Raw genomic sequence first — 24,885 nt, forward strand, 5'->3', positions numbered from 1 at the left:
CTAACATTCACTTGTTCCTTCAAATCTCCTTTTCTCTCATATCCTCCATCCTCCAAATCCACATTTGCGTCATCCACCTTTTGTGCAAGAATCACATTAGGATTTACTTGATCTGATATTTTTTGAAAATCCAAACTGGCTTCATGAGATTCTGTCCTTTGTTTCAGTTCTGCATTTGTATTACCTTGTTCTAAATTTTAATTTTTGTCAGTTTCTCTTGTTTTCCATTTAACGCCAACTTGAAAGAGTGTTTGCAGTCCTTTTTTTATTAATCTCATCACATTTTTGTTTTGATTTACGTTTTTGAGCTCCAGATTTTTGAGCTGACATGTTTAAGGCCGGAACCTGAAATGAAATATAGAACATAGAAATTTGCCATATACTGCTATCGAGAATTTTGTTAGTGGTTCTAAAGTTAGGACAATATTTATTGCTATTGATTTCCACCAGCCATCAAGCCATTTATAGTCTCGAGTCTCTCGATAACGTAGACAAAAAGGAACAGGATGCGAGTGGGTCCTTTATGCTACAATTACAGCATTTACAGGGAACTTTACCTGTGGCATTATTTCTTCCTTCACTTTCCTGTAAAGTCTTCTTTGCAGTCCATGATGAATCAGTGTGGCTCATGTCCCGTTTTCTTCTTCCTCCCGGGATTCGGTGGGAAAGCAAGGAGGAGTAATCCGAGAAATAAGTTTGATGTTTGAAGATAGGAATGAACATGTGAGAACACTTGTTGATAGTCACTTTCACAAGTTTTTGTTCGTGGAATCTTGAATTCTGTCACTCAAAAGTATTTTATCATTGTCACGGCCTTCTATTGCTTCGTGCTCACTCAACGTTACGCGCAAGTTCTCATGCCATTCTTTGTCTTAGTTTGTAAGGACATCTCCTTCTCAAGACAATGACACATTTCAGTTTTTGTGATGTTTCTGTGGCTTTATTGGGCCCCCTTGAGCTTCATAGGCCCTGGAGCGATGTATCATCTGCACCCCCCACTCCACAGGCCTGTGTACTCGGTTGCATACCACCTACTCAGAGGTGATGTATGCCTGACATAAAAGGCCATGTCCAACCCAGAATTGATGGACATGCTCCACCTAAAAAAAAACATATCCCCTCGAGCCACATGCTCTACAGATCTAAACCTCACTACAACAATAAATAGGATGTACTGGAGGGATAGATTCCTGTACCAGAGACTTCCCATGCTCTGGAACAAGATTCCAACATTAGTCAGAGCTCCTCACTAACATTCTTCAAGAGAAACCTTGATGATTGGATGGGAAATAGAAATGGCTCTGCTGGACAGAGGCACAGGGAACTAATCTAAGGAGGCGGCGAAAGCCAACACAATTCCAGCTAGGCTTATAAATGCCTTCAGGCAGATAGCCTAGTACTTACCTATGAACCTATGATCCTATACACACACACACACACACACACACACACACACACACACACACACACACACACACACACACACACACACACACACACACACACACACTTTGAGATATGAGTTATATACAAACACACAGACACTCCTGGGGAAGGCTGGCACAGGTTCTCCAGCTATGCCCCTTCTGCCCAGACTATATGGTAGCAACACTTACCATCAACCACTAATATCAGCTACTATTAAGACCCTTATCAAAGAGTGTTCAATTATTACTGTGTAATATTATTACCCAAATGGTAAGTGTGACGAACAGCAAGACTTACTTGGACTGACTTGGACAGTATCATTATATACATGCAATGTACTCTAGAGCTTAAATTATCTCTACATAAAACAGCCACAGTTGAAAGGTTTAAAAATATTTAATAATAAATAATAAGAACACGAGACAATACTTCTTACTACACAGTGCTAGTCAAGAGTTCAGAGATCACAGAGAAATGCTTAAAATAATACAGTAGAAAAGTTCTGACATCAATACAGAAAACGGCTAGACTAGACTTACTATTTCCTATTTATATCTAAGAGCAAACACACTTCTAAAATAAACTTACATATAGAGCAAGACAGTGCTGATGATGTTGTCACTTCTGAAAACAAATGCAAAATGCTCTGATTCTCTCTCTCTCTCTGTCCTTAAATTGATAACACAGTACCACTGACTCATTTCAGATTACATCATTATTCTCTGTTTCCCAGGCTAACAGAAACTCAGAGTGTAACAGCCCTTTTGATCTTGCAGCTGGTCAGGAAGCCAGAGCAATAAAAGACATGATATATGTAAAGTCCAGCCATTAACTCTGGTCTCAAAACAATAGGAAGAATTCCTTCATTCAGACATTTCAGGTCTGAGTTTTGAGATCAAACAATTATACAATGCTTGACTTATCAGTTTTCCTCCAACAGAGTGCAATGTGGTTACATTTTTGAAGTTCGACATTTACCATAATTTTCTTACATTTAAGAGAACAAGCATGTGGCTTACATTAATATTTACAAATGACAGAATTATCTACAAAATCCCATCTAACTAGGCTGGCAACCTTCACATTAAGTATCAACTTTTTAAGAGACAATTTTGTAAGTTGCTTAGAATGGGGGAGTGTGAGAAGAAGAAAATTAAGGAGAAGGTTGTTTATCATATGTGTTTTGGAGACAATAACTCTCCTATTTCTGTATTTACTTACAGTTATTTTACTTCTCAGATGCTGGAGGTTGTTTACTGACAGATGATGTCTTGAAGGGAGTAATCTCTGATCTCATCTGCCAAAAATTGTCCTAGGGAGAGGAGAGAGTATATCAGATATTGTAGTACATAGCAATTATTATAAAGTGAACTCTTTAAACCTTAGGAAGGGTAATGCAAAATGGGGGAATTGTCTAGCATGTGATTGTATGCAACTAGCCAATTCTTGCTCATTGAAAGAAAAACATTTTATAACAAGTTTCTGACTTGTAAATTGGCAGGGGTTATATATGCCCTTTGGTATACATGTTCTAAAAAGTATGTAGGGGATATGAAATGAGAGGTGAAGATAAGAATATTAGAACATTTACATGATATAAGAAAAGGTAAGGATAGTATTCCAGTGGCTCGACATTTCATTTCACATCATGAATTAACAGACTTTAAATTTATGGTACTTCCGCAAAGTCCATGAAATTTGAGGGTGGATCTAGAAACATAGTTACAACAAAATGAAGTATATTTTATTTTAAAATATCAGACATAGATATATATTCCAAAGGGGCTAAATGCTACATTAATTGGTCTGTGTTGCTTTAAATTAATTCTAATTTGATATTGTTTAATTGCTTGTCTATATGAAGGCTGTGTAAGTTGATGTACTTTGTTCCCTGGAAGGCTGAAGAGCTGAGGTGCAAAGGACTTTTAATCTTGTTCTAATAAAGTGTGTTTTTAAAGTAGATAAGTGTTTTGTATGCAACAATTTATTTTGTCTGTTGCTCATGTTTCACATCCACTGTACTCTTTTCAGTTTACTCATGCTTGTTTTATTAGAAAGTTCCCATTTTGTCATTCCACACTCAAGTTTGGGTCTAATGTAACTAATAAACAATGACTTCATAATTTCTAATTTCCTAGAGTTTATAAATCTTTTTCTACAACCTATAGTTCTATACCTAACCAGTTGGTGGATCTACCAATATACCCAAGTCTTTAAATGAATCTACAGTTTCAATCACTGTTGTCTGTATTAAATGTTCCCTTTTCAATTTATGTCTCCTAAATGCTTAGTTTTCATGTAAATATTTGAAATGTCATTTGGGAAGTGTGGGAGAGGTGCAGGGATGCCTACCCCCTTGCAAAACAAAATTTGAAGGAGAAGAGTGATTTTTGAGAGTCCGTATTCTGCTGTATTTTCCCTTTTTTTTTCCCCAGCTTTTGGCACTCTGCATTTTGAGTGCTGACATTTCAATAGGGAACCTAGTTTTGATTTATTTATCAGCATATTATTCTCATGTGTCCAACTGGTCAATTTAATCTAGTTCTTTTGAAGGCATACCCTATCTGTCACACATGTAATCAATTTAACCATTTTCAACTCATCTATATATAGACTGTGGAGCAGCTCAGATGAAAATGATAGATCAAACAGATACAATCTATATTGGCCTAAGATAGAGCCTTGTGGGACACCCTGATTGTAACCTAGAATTTCATCTGTCCAATTTCTGTATGATATTTGCCATGTCCTATTTGTAAGCCATGCAGCTATCCATTTTATCAAGAGTACATCAATACCTAGTTGTTCTACTTTATCAATCAGGGTTTTGTGTATGACCCTACCAAATGCTGAAGTAAAATTTATATAAATTACATCACAGCACACTTTTTCATTCAAAGCTGTTAGTATATGGTTATAGAACATCATGTTACAGGTAGCAGTAGATCTATTTGTAGATGATAAACAGGCCGGACTGCTTTTCACTGATTCTTCCTGTTGTCTTTGAGCAATTACAAGTTCTGGGTTGGAGGCTTCTTACAACTACAAAATACACACAGGAAAGTGATGCCACTGCTCTAGCACAAGTATCAACTCAGTTACACCTAAATTTGTTGATGGAAATATCACAGCTATTGATAGACAGGACCTTGGTGTAGAAATGAGATACAGAGATATGCAGAAAAACACATAGCAGTGTAATAGTAAAAAAGGGATATAGTACACAACTTGTGACTTCTATATGAATACAGTAGTAAGCCACTTACAAACACAGGCTAACAATCCACTGTCTATAGTCACAAGTATTATAGATAGGAACATGAAAAAAAATATGACTCAGGCAGTTAACAGCAATGCATACCGTACTAAATACAAATAACATCAAACAAGACTGAATTAATATTGACTATCTGCAGGCAAATATCACTAGACTAAAACAAGGAGCAGGTAAAATGTAGCAGCACGGTATAAAATATTCAGTCAGTACAAGACACATCTTTATTGTTTTCCAAACCTGTTTTCTTCTGTGCAGAGTCTTCATATCCTCCCTTTGTTCATGTGGAATTTCACCAGGTGTTCCACTTTCCTCCCAAATCTTAGACATGCCTTACAAGAACTGATACTCTTCCAAATTACCTATAGATGTGTGATACTATTTCAAATTACCTATAGATGTGTGTAAGGTACATGAGTTCATAGGTAGGTACTAGGCTATCTGGCAGAGGGCATTTATAAGCCTAGCCAGAGTGTGTCGGCTATCGCCACCGCATTGATTAATTAACTGATCCTCTGTCAAGCAGAGCCAATGAAGTGATCCCAGGAGTGTATTTTCTGTTACCCATCCACCCGTCAAAGTTTCTCTTGAAGAGTGTTAGTGAGGGTGTCTGCCTAATGTAGTTTGGAGTTTTGTTCCAAAGCATGTGGAGTCTCTGTGACAGGAATCTATCCCTCCAGCATGTTCTCTTTATTGTTGTGGCGAGGTTTAGCTCACAAGAGTGCGTGGCTCCCAGTGACTTGGATTTCTTTAGGTGGAGCATGTCCATCAATTCTGAGTTGGACATGGCTTTGTAAGTCAGGCAGAGATCACCTCTGAGTAAGCGATATGCCACTGAGTACAGTCGGAGTTTTTTCAGTCTGGCTGCATAGAAAATATGTTTGAGGCCAGTAATCCTCTTGGTGAGGTACTTTTGTGGTCTCTCCAGCTGTTGGAAGTGTCTTGTGAGGTACATCCCAAATGGGGCATTGTACTCTATGATGGGTCTGATGTGTGACGAGTAGAGGGGCACTATAACCTCTTTATTTCTAGATGCAAACCGTTTAGTAATTAGATGGGTCACATAGAAGGATTTCCTAACTACTTTGGCAATATGATTGCAAAGGAGAGATTACTATCTACCTGGGTCCCCAGATCTCTTATTACCTCTTCTGTATTAAGGGGGCTGCTACCTATGTGGTAATTCGTGGGTGTTTTGTTTTTCCCAAATGGGATGACTATGCATTTTTTGGCATTTAGCTTGAGAGGATATAAATGTTCTGGAACAGAGTGGACATTTGCCTATGATTAGTTTTCGGCCTTTAATCCATTAAATGCAAGACAAGCTCCATCTCCTCTGTGAACCTGGACAGCAAAAAGGCTAAAAGGCTGTATCTGAGAATGAATGAGAGGGATAGCCAGACAAAAATCCCCACACATACCCACATACATTATATGGAAATTAACTAAGAGCATGCGGTGAGGTTGCCACATAGCGACAGCATGCTTTTTTAATTACTGTAAAGGAAAAATATATATACCAAGACAGAAGATTCAGACGACTGAAGTCAAGTTTATTAGATAAGCCACAAGAAGATGTAGCTTGTTATTACACAGCAAAACACAACCTGTCAAAACTTGGAATACTGCCTTTTAAAACTGTCTAAATATATCTATACAGAACTCTGAATTAGCAATGGTATAGTGGGCAAAAGCTAGATACTTAAAATTGCGCATATTTCATCAGGTTTCACTTCCAAGTCTCACATTCCTGACTGAGAGCTGATCTAAAGACTGCCTTGGTCTCAGATGTCCTACGAGTCATTTTCTTCCACTCTAAGAGCTTGCCCAATGGCAGTCTTGGTCTCAGAATTTCCACCAGTCATTTCTTTCCTGACTGAGAGCTTACCCAATTACTGTCTTGGTCTCAGACCTTCCACCAGTCATCTCCTTCCTAACTGAGAGCTTGCCCAAGAGCTGTCTCGGTCTCAGACTTTCCATAAGTCACAAGCACCTAGTTTTACTCTGTGGGGAAAATGACTCCCAGAGCCATAGCAAGTCTTCCTAATGGAAGCAAATACAGAAGGGTGTTTGCCATTCAGATCAGGGTCCTGGAAAGTCCTAGTCATGGCATTAGGTTGTCTGATCACTTTACTTTGCATCTTTTGTTTTTAATTTTCAAAACAACTGGATGCCAATTTTTATGGGTAAATGCTAGGCCAGTTATGAGGCACCCACGGTTTCCTTCTATAATAATTCACTTTTATAACAGTTCAGCAGAGAGGTAATTTGTTATTAAATAGCTAGTGTGTGTGTGTGTGTGTGTGTGTGTGTGTGTGTGTGTGTGTGTGTGTGTGTGTATGTGAGATACTGGGGATTAGGTTCTCCAGATATCTGTATTAGTTTGCAGGGAAGTGTACTGAATGCAGGTGACAAACTGCTGTGGTTGGATAGGTAGGATAATGAGAACCTATAGGGAGCACAGTCTGCGCAGTCTATCGTGATCATTTTTTTTCTGTTTCACCTGTAGAACTGCAGTTGTATTACTGTACACATAGTTCCACAGGGAAGCACGTACAACATTTGCTGGCAATGGAGGGCTACAGTGGGTGGAGGTATACTTTTGAGCATGCATTGCAGTTTTAAGTGGTGCTTATTAGACTGGTAGTAAAACTGTCATGTTGACAGTAGAAGATGAGTTTAGTCTTGCAACAAATGGACTGGTGAAGGCAGCAATTCTGAGACTATTTTTTATGCTTGATTAATTGCAGCATCCAGAAAGTCATCACTGACCTGACATTACATTTGTTGCACATCAGTAATCAGAGCTGTGTGGTCTAAGCCCTATTCTAGTGAACTAAAAAATTAGAACAGATGGCATAATGGTTAAGGTGTTTACATTGCAAACACAAGGCTCAGGGTTTGATTCCCTCATCGGATAATTGGCTAGACTTAAAATGGCTCACAAGGGTAGTTAGCCTAGTACTAATCTATGAATGACCTATGAACCTAATGTTTAGTTTCCTGTGCCACCTATTGCCAAACAAATTGTTGCTTGGGTATAGATGAACATACTCAACACAGCAGAAATATAAGTGTGGTTGGGGGTCAAAGTAAGATGATCAAGGTTAGGTGATATGTTTAAGCCAACTGAAAGAGCTAAATGTATCATCATTGGACCTGTAAAGCAGAGACACCTCTACAAACACAAAGACCCATTGCATATCATTGACCTTATTTTCATTTCAGCATTAGCCCCTCTGAAGTTAAGAGCACAAAATCAAATTATTCACAAAACTAGAACAGATATATCCTAAATACCTCTAACAGCTATAACCAGGAAATTGCCAGCAGCTCTTCTAATCTAAATATCCTAGACTGATCTTAGCTTTGCAGCCAGCCTGCTTCACCCACCTGTGCTATTCAGTATTCCAGCAATTAAGTTACAGCAGGGACTTGCATACAGCATTAATGAGACTTTGAGAGCACTGTAAAGCCAAAACTTGTAAGTAAAGTGAATGCTGAACATACCTGCTGGCACTTGCCTACTACTGACCAGTGAGTTAAACAATCTGCAGTTACTCACATTGAAATGTTGCACCTTTCATTGCTCACAGACTTTTAATGTACCACTATTCAGTTCTGCAAGTACATTATTCTGATCAAATGCGCATATGATAATATATGGCATAGTGGGTTTCAGGCTTTAATTCCTTTAGGCTTTATTTTCTTACTATCCGAGTATGGGAAGTCACTTAACCACACTATGCCCCAAGTCCATAGCTTTCAACCAGTCAGGGACAAATCTCAACCAGTCAGGGACAAATCCAGAAGTAATCATGGACACTTTTAATATATTTGTAGTATTGACCTGAGACTTCTACAGAATAAGAGAATGTGAATTAATATATATTTTCTGACGTAAAAGAAGTCTATAACTCCAGTCATTGTCATTATTTATTAAGTGTAACTTGCCACCTTTTCTTCCAAAAGTCATCAGTTTCAGTAGGGATTAATAAGGACAGAGGTAAAATTTGAGTCAAAATCAGGGGTATCCCAGAAAATCAGGTAGAGCTGAGAGGTGTGCCTGAATACCTGGGCTAAATCCATGTAGGTCAGTGTTCTACCAAAGTTCTCTTTCACACAAACATGCACATACGCGTTTTGCTTCTAAAATTGTACTAATTTGAGAACTGTAGTATTCCATGATCTCATTGTCACCTGATATTATCATCAGTGGGAGCTTTTCTCCCCCACTGAGCAAGCAAATCAGCCAACACCCAGCGGCTATTCCTGTAATCAAAGCATACCTATTACCGACATCATACATACAGTACTTACAGTACGTAAATTAAAAAAAATCCTAAAATCATGGCTTGCAAATACCCAGTAAATGAGGGCAACTCCATTTAGTTTCTGGACTTTATTATATGACACACTATAGCTACATATGCCCACAACTTTATAACACTCCCAACTCTCTCCTGTTCACTTTCAAACACTCACAGTCCTCATACCCTCAACCTCCCACTCAGGTTCCATCTGGCTGTCACCAAACTAAAACAGCTTCTACTCCACTCCCTTACACATATTAAATTACATGCAGACATCCATCCCAACCCATGTCCTAACAATGTTACACCCCAAACTCAACTGTACCACCCAAACTCTCCTACCCAAAATGGCTCTGACTCCAAAGTACATGCCACCCTTCCAAACACTTCCACTTCTGACCTACTAATAACCAACTTCAGTCTCAGGAGCACTGTAAACAAAATCACTGAATTTCATGCTATCTTGGCCACCTACTCTCAAGACATAGCTGTCATTACAGAAACCTTTTGAAAACCCCACATTAAGGACTCTGAAATCGCATACAACAGTCATAATGTTATTAGACAAGCTAGACTAAACAAAAGAGGTGGTGGCGTAACTGTTATGTTTAAAGACTCCCGCAAAGTTGAAAAAATAGACTGTACATCATCAGACATCCCCAATACAGAAATCGTCATCACCCGCCTGCAAATAAATCCCCACAAAACTATAATCATTATTGCTGCCTATCTGCCCCCTGGAAACAATTTTCACAGCATAGAACTTCTCATCTCTTGTTCTGCCTCTTTATTCAATCAAGAAACTATCATCCTAGGAGACTTTAATCTTGACTGGCTATCCTGCTCCTCAGATAGCGCTACAAATTACATCAACCTTTATAACTTCTCCCAAATTATAAAGTGTTAAACACAGCAATAAACAGTCACTGCTGGACTGGATATTAGCTAATAAGCCTAACCTGAGTCACCAATCTGGCTGTCTACCCATTATCCTTAGTGACCATACCCTATATTTCTGCTAAGGAAAAAAACTTTAACTCAATCCCACACTCCCTGTAAATATATTCGTAGTAAAAAAATACTTCTCTCCAGAATTATTTAATCAATTACTTCAAAATTGCAATTGGTCACCAATACAAAATCTACAACTGGACCTTGCAGTATAACACTTTAACAATAAATTCCTTGATATCCTAAATAGTCTTGCCCCCACCAGAAAAATACTCACCAAATCAAAACAGCTACCATGGCTCTCTCCTGATACTTAACTACTAATTAAACAGAGAGACAAAGCCAGAGCCGTATACCTATCCTCCAAAAACAAAAACAATCTCACCACTTACCAGCAACTTAGAAACCATGCTACGAAAGAAGTCAACAAAGATAAAAAACATTACTTCTTAACCTCCCAACAAAAGCACATTCAAAACCCACAACAATTCTGGCAAACAATCAACCACCTCCTCAACCCTGGTAGACCCACCACCCCCTTCCCTTCCACATCCAATACCTTTGAACCCTTAGCCTCACAGTTCAACTCATATTTCATTAACTCTATCTCCTGCCTCCTAGAAAGCCATCAACACCCACCACTCAAAATCCCCTCCCCTACAGTGAGTACAACAGAATCCTTCTAATTTAAACCTATTCAAAAATCCTACATTAAAACTCTCCTAAGCAAACTAAAACCCTGGTGCCTTGCTGCCAAACAGCTACCTAATGAATTCCTAAAAACTGCAGCCCCATCAATCGCCTATCCTATCTCAATACTAATGAATCATTCAATATCCAAACAATATGTGCCCCACCACTGGAAAATCTCCCACATCATTCCCCTTTACAAGGGTGGCCCCTCTAGAGAAATCTCTAACTACTGCCCCATTGCAATCTTCCTTCCAATAGCCAAAATCCTTGAGAAATGTATTCATCAACAACTCCTAAATCACCTTGCATCAAATAACCTTCTAACAGACACCCAACACGGTTTCCGTCCTAAGAATAGTACTAACACTGCCTTAATAGCTTTCACAAATACCATTCACCACCTTATGAACAATAGACAACTAGTCTCTGCAATTTTCCTGGACATGTCAAAAACTTTTGACACCATATCCCACCAACTACTTCTTAATAAGCTTGCCACTTACTACCTCAGTCAATCATCCCTAACTTGATTTCACAGTTACCTATCCAACCGGCAACAGGCTACCAAATGGGATCACAATCTCTCCCCTCTACTGCCTGTACACAGTGGTGTACCCCAAGGGTCCATTCTGGGTCCCCTTATCTTTATCATCTTTACCAATAACTTAATGTCTGCAACCCAACTTACCTCAATCATACAGTATGCTGACGACACATCTCTTATCATCTTGGTCCCCTTCCCACTAGAACTCTAAAGTAAGATGCAAAAAGCATTTCAGGAAACTGAATCTTACCTTTCAAATCACAAACTCATTTAACCAAAAAAGACTAAGTTAATTATAATAACAAACAAATCTACCAAATACAACCCTCTACCCCTCTCTATTCTATCCACCAATAGTAGCAAAATTGAGCCAACTAACCAGTCCAAACTCCTAGGTATTACAATAGATGACCAGCTAAAATTTGATATTTACATATCCCAAACAGTCAAAAAAGTCCATGCTAAACTTGATGCGCTCTATAGGGCTAAACCATATCTAAGACCACAAGCCAGGCTAGCCACAGCAAGAGCTCAGCTTCTATCTACTCTCCTATACCGCTCACACAATTTCACCAACTTACGCAAAGCTGACCTTCAAAACCTAGAATCCTGCTACAACAAAATAGCTAGGTTTGCCACCAATCTCCCACATAAAGCCCATATTGTACAGCTCTTCAACAACTAAACTGGCTCGAGCTCCCCAACCTGTTAACAACCAACTTGCCCTCACCCACAAAATTATTCACAACCCCAACCACTGCCCCACTATTTCTACCCTGGTCCTACCACATGTCAACAGTAGGTCCCTCAGGTCTTTGACAAACCTCTGCTCAAAATAGCACAGTTGCATAACTACCATGGGGACTCCCTCTACTCAAACAAAATTGCTAAGTACTGGAATTATCTTCCACTAAACATACAAAGCACTCCCTCCTATCCATCTTTTAATTCAAAATTGAAAGAAAGAATACCTCATAAAAAACTGGCTCTGCCTCTGTTGCTCACCAGGATAATTTTTGTTCATATCTCCTAATGCTCTTCACCTCCTCACTTTTCTCTTAGGTTCATAGGTAGGTACTAGGCTATTGGCCCTAGGGCCTATATAAGCCTAGCCAAAAAGGTACCATGGCTTTCGCCACCCAAGAAAATTATTTTCCTGTGCCCCTGTTAAGCAGAGCCACAGAAGTGATCCCCGGGGTGAATTTCCTATTTCCCATCCGATCATCAAGATTTTTCTTGAAAAGTGCTAATGAGGAGCTCTGTTTGACATAGATAGGTAGTCTATTCCAGAGTATGGGAAGTCTCTGGGAGAGGAATCTATCCCTCCAGCATGTTCTGTTTATTGTGGAGACAAAGTTTAGGTCCCTAGAGCGTGTAGCTCAGAGGGATTGGGATTTCTTTAAGTGGAGCTTGTCCAACAGCTCTGGATTTGACATAACTTTGTATGTTAGGCAGAGAAAGCCTCCGAGAAGGCGATGTGCGGCAGAGTAAAGCTAGAGTTTTTTTAAACGGTCTGCGTAGGGTATCTGTTTGAGGCCAGTAATCCTCTCTGTGAGGTATTTCTGTGGCCTTTCCAGTTGTTGTAGATGTTTTGTGAGGTACATACCACAAGGGGCATTGTACTCTATAATGGATCTAATGAGTGATGAGTAGAGGGGAACAATGATCTCTTTTTTTTCTGGATGAGAAACATTTTCTGATGAGGTGTGCTACATAGAAGGATTTCCTGACCACTGTGGTGATGTGATTATCAAAGGAGAGACTACTGTCCACCTGTGTCCCAAGGTCTCTTATCACACTTTCAGTGTAAGTAGACTACCACCTATGTGGTAGTTCATGGGTACAGAGTTTTTACCAAAGGGGATGACAATGCACTTTTTGGCACTGAGCTTGAGGCCATGGCTTTGACACCAGGCATCTGTCTCAGTGAGGCCCTTTTATAGGATGTTCACATTATTAGGAGTTTTGATTATGGCTCCTAGTTTGCAGTCATCTGCAAACTTAGTTAGCCAACAACCTTCTGTGTTAGCCTGTACTTCAGAGAAGTAGATACCAAACAGGAGAGGACTCAGGACTGAACCCTGTGGTACTCATATTGTCACTGGTCTGAAGTCGAATTTGGAGTCTGTTACTTTCTCAGTGTGGGTTCTGTCAGTAAGCCAGTTGGCAACCCATCTTGTGACATAGGGATTTATACCTAATCATGTATACAGTTCTTTGCTATTTGCTTCTTGGTATTAATGTCTGCATATTCTATCTTGATTTCACTTTCTTTTCTTCCTTATAGCATCTCTGGTCTCACCAATCTTTCCACTCCTTATTTGTCTCATATTTCTATCTAGTTCCATGCTATGTGTCAGTTTCATGTTATTTACAAACTTCATACAAGGAATCTGTAATTTTTAGATTTCACATAGTTTTCCTTATGCGCAATACCGTCAGCTAGTTTTACTTAGATGTTTATAGTAGGCTTTACTCATAATCCTAATAATGTAAATTCTGTACTGGTTACATTGTTTACTTAACGTGTTTACATTGCATTGTACTGCGGACTGCGGTGGTGGTGCTGCGGTAGCTTGTCGCTTCACAGTAAGACGTTGTCCGGTTCGAGTCTCAGCTAGAGCATCTTCCGTGTGGAGACATGCGTGAATGGGCGTACCTTCGTTGAAAGTTGTGCGTCAGGGCCGGCAACTCGGCACGTAAAAATCTTCTGCTAATCATTAGCGGACCGGAGTTCCGCTGTGGCAACCCCTTACCGGGGAAAAGCCGAAAGACGCAACAACATTGCATTGTACTGTGAAGCTTTTCTCCCCGGCTCTCCGCTGAAAACGGGCTACCAGCCCAGTCGGACACTACCCGGTAAACAAATGTAAAATATAAAAATAAAAATTATATCATAGCACACGTCCCTCTGAAATTCAGAGTAAAGCATGTCTGTGTCCCTTTAACAATTCCGGGACCTGTTTGCCTCTTGGTTCTCCATCACTCCACCTCCTGCCCTAATCAGCTTGCTACACAGATCATCTTTCATAGCCGGAGGAACCTGCTGCTGTAGTGGGAGGAGCAAAGGGTTCCGGTATGAATTAACAGGTATATGTTAGGGGTTGTTTATTTGAAAAATCGTGTTTCAACGATCACTTATTTATTTTGCTTGCCGTGGGCATCATTGATACTAAAAATACACAGCAGACTAGAAGGATAACGATGTTGCAGCGCCCAGGTTTAGTCCAGGTCAAGGTAAGGTTCTAAGAAAAATAGGTTTCAGTATCCCCCCCGCAAAAAAAAAAAAAAAAAAAAAAAAAATTCCTAAGGATTATCAGGGTTTGGGTCGTCGAATCTAGAGCAATCCATGATGATGATTGGAGGGAGGACAGGATGATGTCCGTTCCTTTGCTCTGATGACGTGTGAGTTGAGGTACTTTGAATGCGGGGGGGGGGGGGGGTACAATATTTACTCTATTCTTTATAGTAGTCGGGCAATAGCCAGCATGCTGGAAAACGCTGATTTTATTTTTTACTTGTAGGTGATTAACTGCATTTGTCCACAGTGAGCTGTTGTGCTCATTTGCTTTGCATTTGTATTAAAACAGCAGTAAATAAAGTTAGCAGTTCTCCCATTTGTAGAATGTCACTGCAATTAGTGTAGCCTGTACTGTTAGCGCTGTTTTCCATTATATTAATTCTGGACTGGGTGTATTCTTGTTACTTTCAGACTAATGGTGTAACACGTCAGATATTTTATTTACAGAAATTATGCGTCGAAAATCGATGTCATGTTAATAGTTTTCTGGAAATGATGACATTTCTCAATTCCAGGAAGTATTCTGCTGTACGGTTAATATTGTTGCTTATGTGTCTTGCAGGTTTATTTTCCTCTCTTTCATTAATAAACAATGTGCACAGTCAGCATATCTCTCAACTGTCTAGATTTTCGTGGAATATCCAGATTTTAGCCTCATATTATTGGTGTGTTCCCCTTAAAATTTGTGGTTTTCTGGTAAATCCGATGACTGCAGTCACTAAATTATGCTAGGCATTTGAGTTTCAGGCTTCTTACCCTTCAGGAAATGCATGCTAATGCAAAACCCATTCATTATTCTAACAGCTTTCTAAGTTGATAAGAGCAATATTTAAGAATGGTCCCTATTTTTTTTTTTGCCTTTGTCCCCCAATTATTTTTAGTTGGTCCAGATTTCTTGCACTAAGAAGCTGAGAGATATAACACAGTGGTAGCATAACATAGGAACTGCAGTCTTTATAGCAGCAGTAGGATGTGGATTTTTGTCAGCCATATGTCAACAATAGAGCAAAGTAATCCTAATTGTGTATGTGGTGCACTCCTTAATTCACCTATTCACCTCCATCTATCCCCTACATCCTGCATGACCGGTAGCTCTCCACATCATTCCATATTGGTTGAAAGTATATTCACCTCCATCTATCCCCTACATCCTGCATGACCAGTAGCTCTCCACATCATTCCATATTGGTTGAAAGTATAACCTTTCAGAGAAGGTTTGCATTTTGTGGATCACAGTAACTTTCATTCTGACAAGGTTCTAACTTCCCTGTTCTGCTGGGGCCAGGCATCTCACAGCCAAAGTAGGTCTTACACCCTGGAGTATATGTGTTAGCTGTCCAGAATTTTGCAGAACATCTCTGATTTGCCCCATATTTTTGCTCTGCCCCTCATAAAATATTTGATTTCTGGTAAACCACTGATGATTACAGTTAGTCATTTCAGACATTAAATTTCATACTTCTTATTGTTCAGAAAATGCATGTTAATACAAAACCTTTGTTATATTAACAATTTAATTTTATATTAGAGGAGTATTTAAAAATTGTCCCTGATTTTGGGTCTTTGTGTCCACTTTTTGTCTTTGTCAAGATTTCCTGAGCAACAAAACTGAGAGGTGTATGGTGTGGGGGCATGAGTGCATATTTTCACACACCCTTTGCATCTACAGTGCTATTCCCTGCTTGGCAGGTTGACATCTGTGTATGGCTCAGTGATTGCCTTCTGGCAGGTGGTATCTATAACCATTCCCTTGCTGACCTGCCCTTTTTCAGTTTGCTGTACCAATTCTCATGTCACTGATTGTTTCTAAATTACCTAAATTGCAGGCAGGGCTTCATACCTGTGCCCCTCTCATGCAGGTGAAGACTGGGTAGACAGGGCAAGACCACTTCCGTTTTTGCACTAGACACCCAAAGAGAACATTTTGTAATATATGTATTCTTGTATGGTATTTGTAGCAAAGTTAAATTTATAAGATGTGAATTGTATGACAGTACAAGTAATAAATGTGCTATTTCAGGAGTCCTGAAATAGATGATTATTCTATTTCATTGCGTGAGACAGAAGTGACAGATATAATAGTAGCATAAGCTCCTAAAGGAACATATTCAGAAATAATTTAATCATAATAACATCACAGCTTGTTAACTTTTTTATCAAGAAAGCAATAAATGCTGACTTTGTGTAAGCATTATACATACAAAGGCATTTTCTTAGACTTGGCATTTTACATATTATCAAGTACAGCCTGTTTGCCAATCTGTTGTATCCTTATTTTGCAACAATTGTTGCAGTAAGAGCATGAAGCATTGTTTCAATGCATTTCTGATTTTATTAAAAGAAGACTGGTTTCCTGAGTCAGTTGTAGGGTACTGTGCATCTTACGTATGTAACTGCTGAAAGCCTTTTCACCCTGTCTTTTTGAGTAATTACGTTAATAATGATTACTGTTGTGTAACTGTGTTTTGTATATAGTGAGCCAGATGTTATAATCTATAAGTGCCTAGAAGATCATACACAGTTCTTTGGAGTCAAACGTGGTCCATTTGAGTTTGTTACATAAATACTAATATCTTTTGAGTGGTAATAGTTTAATTAGCACATTATTTCTAGTTGTCTGCTCACCAATGTTGTATTGTCCTTTAGTATAAGGTTCCAAATAGCCTGCGACACTATTTACAGAGCTGATATGCATAGCATTAATAGTGATGAACTGTGCCTAGTCATGAGGTTTGGATATTCTACCCCATTACCTTACCGGTAGATAAAGTTTCAGTTCTCAAGTCTCAGTTCCCTGAGGTTCCAATCAGCTCAATAGGAAATCGCTGATGGTGAGATGAGCTGTTAGTGATTTCTAATTTTTCATGTTGGTTAGTGATTTCTAATTCATGTTGGTATGACCAAGCAGGTAAGCAGTTGGTATATGGACGTTTATATATACATATATATATATATATAGATATATAGATATATAGATATATATATATATATATATATATATATATATATATATATATATATATATATATATATATATATATATATATAGAGGCTTGCCCTTCCTAAAAATTTTGTTTTTAGGGATTGAGATTATTGGGGGGGACTCATCTTCAATGAGTCATAGAAGAAGCCTGCTACACAACAGTACATTTTTTTCCAGAGGTGTAGACAGAGTTTATTGTTAAGTTACATTCCTTTCCAGTTTGTTGAAGTTAAACTGTGTCTGTATATGTCAGCAACTGTGGTATATTTTTCATAGATTATAGGTTCATAGGTAAGTACTAGGTTAGCTGCCCTTGTGGGCCATTTTATGCCTAGCTAGTTTCCCATTTTGTGTTCAAAATAACCAATCCTATTTGGTTATGGATTGGCCTTACCCATCCAGCGGTTCATAATTATATATTATCCTTAAAGAGAATAACTGACCTCATACCAGAGATAATTTGATGGGACCCTTGCATGGGATAAAGCTCTAGAAGCTTCCTTTGTCCATTAGTAGTATAAGAGGCAATCTTGTGATGAATTTTCTGTTTCCCATCCATAAATGTAAGTTGTACTTGAATGTGGACAGGGATGAACTTTGTTTTATGTGGATAGGGAGTCTGTTCCACAGCAGTGGTATCCCCTACAAGATATACTGCACCTGTCCCTCCAAACTGTTCTTTTGATGTTGTGGATCCCTAGACTGAGTATTTCTGATACCATTTGACTTGCTGATGTGCAGTAAATTTGTCCATAATGATCATAGGATGCCTTGTATGCCAAACACAGGACACCTTGTGGCAGGCTCTAGGATATGAGGAAGTGTGTTCTGCTTTTGAGATTTTGGACATAACTAAAAAAAGTGCCTTGTGATTGCCTTTGGCTTGGGTAGCTATTTTAGCCTTAAACTTGTCATAGGTGGATTTTATTGAGCTCCTGATTTGCTTGTTATTTCAGTGACGCGATCTAACATGTCAATTTTTAATTTATCTTCTAATCATTTAGTGAACTGGTCAGGTGCGGAATCTTTCCAGCCATTGATCTGTTCTATAACAACAAAGGTAACTTGTAAACATAAAACGACTTAGAGCAAACTGTTCAGACATTATATTCTTCAGAGACAGGAAGAACTGAGAACACCCAGAGAAATTCAAAACAGCAGAGAGGCAGTGTGAATTCTACAGATGTATAACGAAAGCTGAAAAAAGTAGTGGAAGCAAATGGATTGGTAAATTATGAGTTATGGCTTTGTATGTTCATATTTTCCTGAAAATGCAAACATTGACCTAATAAAGGAAGTCAGTTTTTGTTTTTACTTTAAGGAGGGGCTAGATATGGTCCTTGTCCACTTTAACATTCTGTTAGGTGTCAGTTAAACAATCCTTGAATCATGATATTGCATTAGTTGAAACCTCCTTGCTCAGTGACCTGTCCAGCAGTAGTTGGTAGTTGATGGTATCAAAAGCATTTACTACCTTCGGGAAGAAATTACCAGTAGAGTTTTATTTGTCACATTAGTCAGGATTTTATCCGTAGTTTTTGTAAAGGCACTATTGTTGTAATGGTTTATCCTAAAGCTATACTGGATTCCTGACAAAAAAAAGGTAGTCAAAAAGGTGTATAGAGAACTGTTTATGGGTTGTGGCTGACATTTTAGTACATATGATAACAAAGCTGTTGCTCTTTTAAACGGGATTTCAATTACTAGGTAGAAGAAAAGGTATATGATCCTAGTATTAAGGAATTGGTGTTCCTAGATGGCCTGAACACTGTTACAGGCTTATAATGTAAAAATTGGGGTTCCAAAATGTTCTTACCTACTTAAAAGAGGTCAGCCACTACGGTCTTTTATAAATTATTTATTTATTCACATTTGATTAGATGTTTTTTTCTGGCTATTTTTAGCATTTAATATGTTATTGCATAATTTGCTGGTGTCTGCTGTGACAAAAAAAAAAAAAAGAAAAAATATTGTGGTAAAACATTTGCTGGTTGCAAGTTTTCTCTTAATGCATAAAGGTAGTCTTTTATTCCTGTGTTAACACTGATGTTAAACAAAAATAGTTAGGCTGAGCTGTGGAAACCTTACTGTTGATTGCCTTTGAGGAGGCCGTGAGCAGCTCTTTTACTCATTTGTGAGGTGGGTGCTGAACGTTTTACTAGGTGATGTTTGAGCTTTATCAAGGGGATGAGTACACTGACCGTCTGGTAAATTACTAGCTTTTTTTTTTTTTTTTTTTTTTTTTTTAACCACAAAAGTAGTGTTCTGAGGACTGTGGTACAGACTGGTACATAATAGTACAGGCAATACACTGTAAAACTCAATGAACAGTCGTAGAAAAGATAGTTTGGAAGTATTTTCTGAGAAAATAAAAATACGCTGATTTTTATAAAAATATAATGCTGTAAGTATAGTTGGTGTATATAGCAGTATGAATATGCCAAAGTTGATGTATAAAAATATAACTGATAGTTGGAATATAACTCTGTATTACACGGAAGTATAGTTGGTGTATATAGCAGTATGAATATGGCAAAGGTTAAAAATATTTTGACCTTTCAACAGCAGAGTAGCTCTGAATACTTGTGCATATGTTCCATGCTATTGTACATATCATTTTGTGTGCTTATTTATTCATCTTAGAATAACAATAAGAGCAAAACCAAATAAAAGTTGCAAAAATGTTGGTCAGATAACCACAGTCATTGTGCTTTTATTATTGTACAACTGAGGCTTCCTTGTTGAGACTTGAAATAATTGGACCAGTTGAATCAATGCATACTGGCTATGTATGATCTGTGTCCCACACTTAAAGTATTATGTATATTTGGGTCATATAGCATGCACCCTCTTCACTTTGGTTGTTTTTCATGTTTGTATGTCATGTATGTTTGTGAAAATAGCTAACATTCTTTGGCCCACAACTATTTTTGCTTTATGTAAATAATTTTACCTTTTGATTTGGCTCACTTAGACATTACTTTTATGTGCAGATTGCCTCATTTTGACAAGATCATACTGTTCATGCACCAGCCTTAAGGCATTATTGCTTGACCAGATCATACTGTTCATGCACCAGCCTTAAGGCATTATTGCAAAAATATTTTTAGTTAATATGAAATTGGCGCACTACTAATAAATTATTCACGAAGTCTCATAAATTAGCCACTACAATCTTTGGTACAGCTAAAAGATCCCACTGGTAATTCCCTGCTGCCACTACTCAATAACAGCATCTATGATAATTACTTGACCAGACCTTATCTTTTCATGTACCTATTGAAATTTTAACAACTAAAGTCTTCTAAAAATAGGTTGCTTATAAAGTTTCAAATCTACTCAACAGGTTGCTTATAAAGTTTCAAATCTACTCAACTTAGAGACCAGAAAAACAATGTACTGATACCAAGATTTGAATTCATGTTGCATCTTTCTTTGAACAAAATACAATTCTGCAATAAAAAGATGAGAGCAAAATTTGTAGGTATAGTCACCTAGTAATTAGTAATGAATGCCGCTGTTGTAGAATACAGAAAACAAATGATTTCTAGTTTCATCCAGAACCTCTGTACTGTTAAATGCACTAACTTTCTAACTGCTAAAGGATTAGTGCAGTCCAACATTGGCTATAAACTTGTAGCATAAAAATCTTCTTACACCTTAAGGGCATACCACTCAGCTGTCCTTAGATTTGCATAATGGCCCTTGATTGTACCTTATATTTCTGCCCCATTTTCCATAAAATTTTGATAAACTACTGAAAATTGCAAACAGTCAAGTTATGCTAAACATTAGAGTTTCATACATCTTATTGTTCAGAAAATGCGTGGTGCTACATCCTGTAAAATATCTTGTTCTGTTAACTTTTTATGTGAATTGGAGTAATCTATAAAAATTGCCTTTGATTTTGGGCCTCTCCTACATTATTTTTGGTTTTGTCCAGAATTCTTGAGCAAAGAAGTTGAGAAGTATGCTTAAAGAGTACTGACACTATAAAATTATTTAGACAATTTTTTATTGACCAAATGTGAAAAGGCATTCAGCAAACTTGCCCATGCTACACAAAATAGCTTGCCTACAAAAAATTGCACTGATTTAACAAAATCCCTACATTAAAAATACGGTTGAAATAATGACTAATGCAAACCTGTAATTTTCAGTGTTTCAGAGATTCTGGCTATGCCTTCTAGGTTTCACTCATAGGCGTACACATAAACTACTATTCAATCAGAGGTTGCTATCTGTGTAAATGGCAATTTATTGCAAAAACTTTTTCACAGAATCAGTACATACCACTTATTGACACACTATAGCTAAACTTACAATTGTAACTAAAAACAACTATCAGCATTTAAACTGTAAAACAAATTACTAGCTGAAAATGCTGCAGGCACAGCATCATGTTAATTCTGTACTTTGCGAAAAGTTAGATGTACAGGGGAATGTAGGAGAGAATTACAAGGTAAGTTAGAGTGAAAGGAAGTTGGGAAGGATGAAAAAGGAAGGGGACTTCATGAGTAGAGGAACAGTATAGCATAAAGATGATGAGAGCCTAGAAAGGACGTTTTGAAGGATGAAAAAGGAAGGGGACTTCATGAGTAGAGGAACAGTATAGCTTAGAGATAATGAGAGCCTAGACTGAGGGGAATGGGTTTGTTGTGCAAACCATTGTATAACACTTACCAGAAGCTTTGTGAGTCAGATGTTTTAAAGTTCTTTACAGAAGGCTTGTGAAGAAGGTTATGCTTGAATGTGTTGTATATGGGTTTCCATATGCACAGGGCTACTATTAAGAAAGTATAGTCAGTACCATGAAGTCTGTTCACAGGGGTAAGGAGGAGGTTTGTAGGCTTGTGATCTTGTGTTAGAAGTAGAGTATTTTTAATTAATCTGCTGGCAAAAAGAGAGGAATCTCTAGTTTTAAGAAGGCAAGAAGTAGGATGCACCTTTGGTTACTTGTAATCAGCTTTGATTTATGAAGGGCATTGCAATGATATTCTCTTTGGAAAACCATGGAGATGTTTCTACAAATATCGGTAGCTGTGGTTTGGAGGGAGGCCATATTTTTTCTTAGAAGTATTGATTATGATTGGAAGACCATATTTTAGTTGTGTTATCTGAGTCCATTGCCTATTGCTGATCTTGTAGCAGGGGAGAGAAAGTGAGAAATCTTTATAGACTCAAAAATAGTTGATTTATTTGTTTGTTTTTGGTGATATGATGATGAAAGTTTAGGTTACCAAGATATTTGAAGTAAGTGGTAGTTTTTAGAGGTAGTTGGTGGCTAAGCAGAATATACATTCAGCAGTGGGGGTGGGATGGGGCTGGGGGATACAAAGTACATTTAATATTGAGTATGTTTATTTTTGAGTAGCCAGTTAGAGAGGAGAGAGAAGTATTTTTCAAGTTCTGGGAGGAGGTTGTATATTATAATATACTAAAATATTACTGTAATTCAGCCTTTTTCCTCTATTTGTAGAAGTGTTTGGACTTTTTGGTTATGTCCATGCTTCATTTTGTCATGTTTGTGTATTCCGAAATATACATGTGTTAAGTGCTTAATCATCTGGGTTGTGGCTGAAAATGGTCATGAAGCAGTCAACCCACTCAATTAACAAACACGCAGTTAGACATAATAGATAGATGCATAGCACTTTGCTGTATTTTGTATACAGCACCTCTGCTTCTTATTTGTTCATGTCCTTTTCATGTCATAACCACTGATACCCACTTTATGTACTGTGATTGTGTTTTCTTGATCTTGAGTGAACTTTGACTCCCATAGTGGGATAAAATTGTTAGTAATTTAATCTAACTCGGTTATGTGAAGTATGAGAAGGAAAAAATAAGTATGTCAATAGCAAGCAGCTTCTAGACTCTCTAAATTGCAGTACTTTAAAACTGTTATTAAAATCTAAGTGACGTAAAAATAAAAATGTATGTTTTTCAGTTTCTGTGGCTTAACAGGTAACCTACTCGCCTCTAGTGCTGGAAAGTCAGGAGGCTATGGGTTCTGTTCCTACAACAGGTACTTGAAATAATTTGCCAGTAATGATATTGCAGTGCAGCATAAGGAGGATGCTACACTCCTGAGTGTGCCATCCTTCAGATGAGACATTAAAATGAGGTTCCATCTGCCTGAGTTGGTGGTAGTGCAACTAACTGTAAAAGATCAGATGGCACTTATCAAAAAAGTGCAGGCAAAGTTCCCATTTCCCAGGCCAAATTTCCCCTAGTCAGTATGAATACCACCTTTGGTGTCCACTAAAAAGAGGACACTGACTTAATAGGACCAACCCAGACCAACCCAGTCAACAGAGTGAATAAAATAAAAAAATACAATAAGTATGACTACAACTTCTTTCATCTTTTTACATCAAGATGTTGAGCCTGATTCCAAAAGACTTGCTCTCATTGTAAGTAACCACCTCTACTGAGAGCAGGTGTTTTGGAATTTGGCCTACAGTGTAAACCTGTTTATAGACAGGACTTACATTGATGTTAGTCACTTAACACTGAGAGCAAGTCTTTCAGAATCGGGACAGACTTACAGTGAAAGCAACTTTTTTGGAATCTGAGCAGTATGTTGTTAAAAAAAAATAACCATTTGATATCATTAGAGGCAAACTAGTACCATTTTTGTGTGCACTGTTTTCTCAAACATCTTTATTAAATTATGAATTGGAATATAGACGCATTGACAGAAAAGAAAACGAACTATATTAACATTTGTCATAGTCATGCATTTATACATTACATATATACTTTCTGTTTTTGGTGAGTATTTGCTCCAGGATTACATAAATTTCTCTGTTCCTGTTTTCCCTAAAACCTCAGTCATCCTGCTGAACATTATTCTGCTTGTATTATTCCCACAAATTTCATTTATATGTGTATTTGCTTTTTCCTGAAGATCCTGCTTGTATTATTCTCACAAATTTCATTTATTTGTGTGTTATTTGCTTTTTCCTGAAGATCCAGCCTTTAGTTTATCTCCTTCAAAATGTAAACCTGTAACTGAAGTATTGAATATTTTAATTTCCATTTCCTAGTAATTAATACTTAAGCTGCTCTGCACATAATATACAAAATTTTAAATTTTACAGTATTCTCATTAATTCTTTAAAGCTTTACACGTGGATAACTAGGTGCAGATTACTGGAGAAAGTGCTGTTAATTTAGTTTTGTTTACAGTGAATGTCCGACTGGAACAGAGCACATTTTCAAGGAGGCCCGGGGAGAAATGCTCCAGATGCATGTCTTTGGAATGTGGGAAGAAACCGGAGCACCCAGAGGAAACCCACGCAAATGCAGGGAGGACATGCAGACTCCACACAGAAGGTACCCCAGCCAAGAATCGAACCACAGAACCTCTTGCTGTGAGGTGACAACGTTAAC

General features: G+C 37.9%; 1 protein-coding gene across 2 annotated transcripts in view; it reads left to right on the forward strand.

The window, feature by feature from the left end:
- The first annotated feature begins 14,229 nt into the window (after positions 1-14,229).
- Positions 14,230-24,885, forward strand: part of SLC7A4 (solute carrier family 7 member 4) — a 294,598-nt gene continuing 283,942 nt past the window's right edge. Inside the window, exon 1 of one of the 2 annotated variants that reach the window (XM_044068360.1) lies at positions 14,230-14,293. The gene's annotated coding sequence lies outside the window, so the exon portion shown is untranslated. Of the gene's footprint in view, positions 14,441-24,885 lie in introns of both variants that reach the window. The other variant, XM_044068359.1, reaches the window with a different exon arrangement.

The sequence above is a fragment of the Protopterus annectens genome, chromosome 4.part0 (assembly GCF_019279795.1).
Source record: "Protopterus annectens isolate FY-2018-M chromosome 4.part0, PAN1.0, whole genome shotgun sequence".
In the NCBI taxonomy this organism is placed as follows: domain Eukaryota; kingdom Metazoa; phylum Chordata; order Ceratodontiformes; family Protopteridae; genus Protopterus; species Protopterus annectens.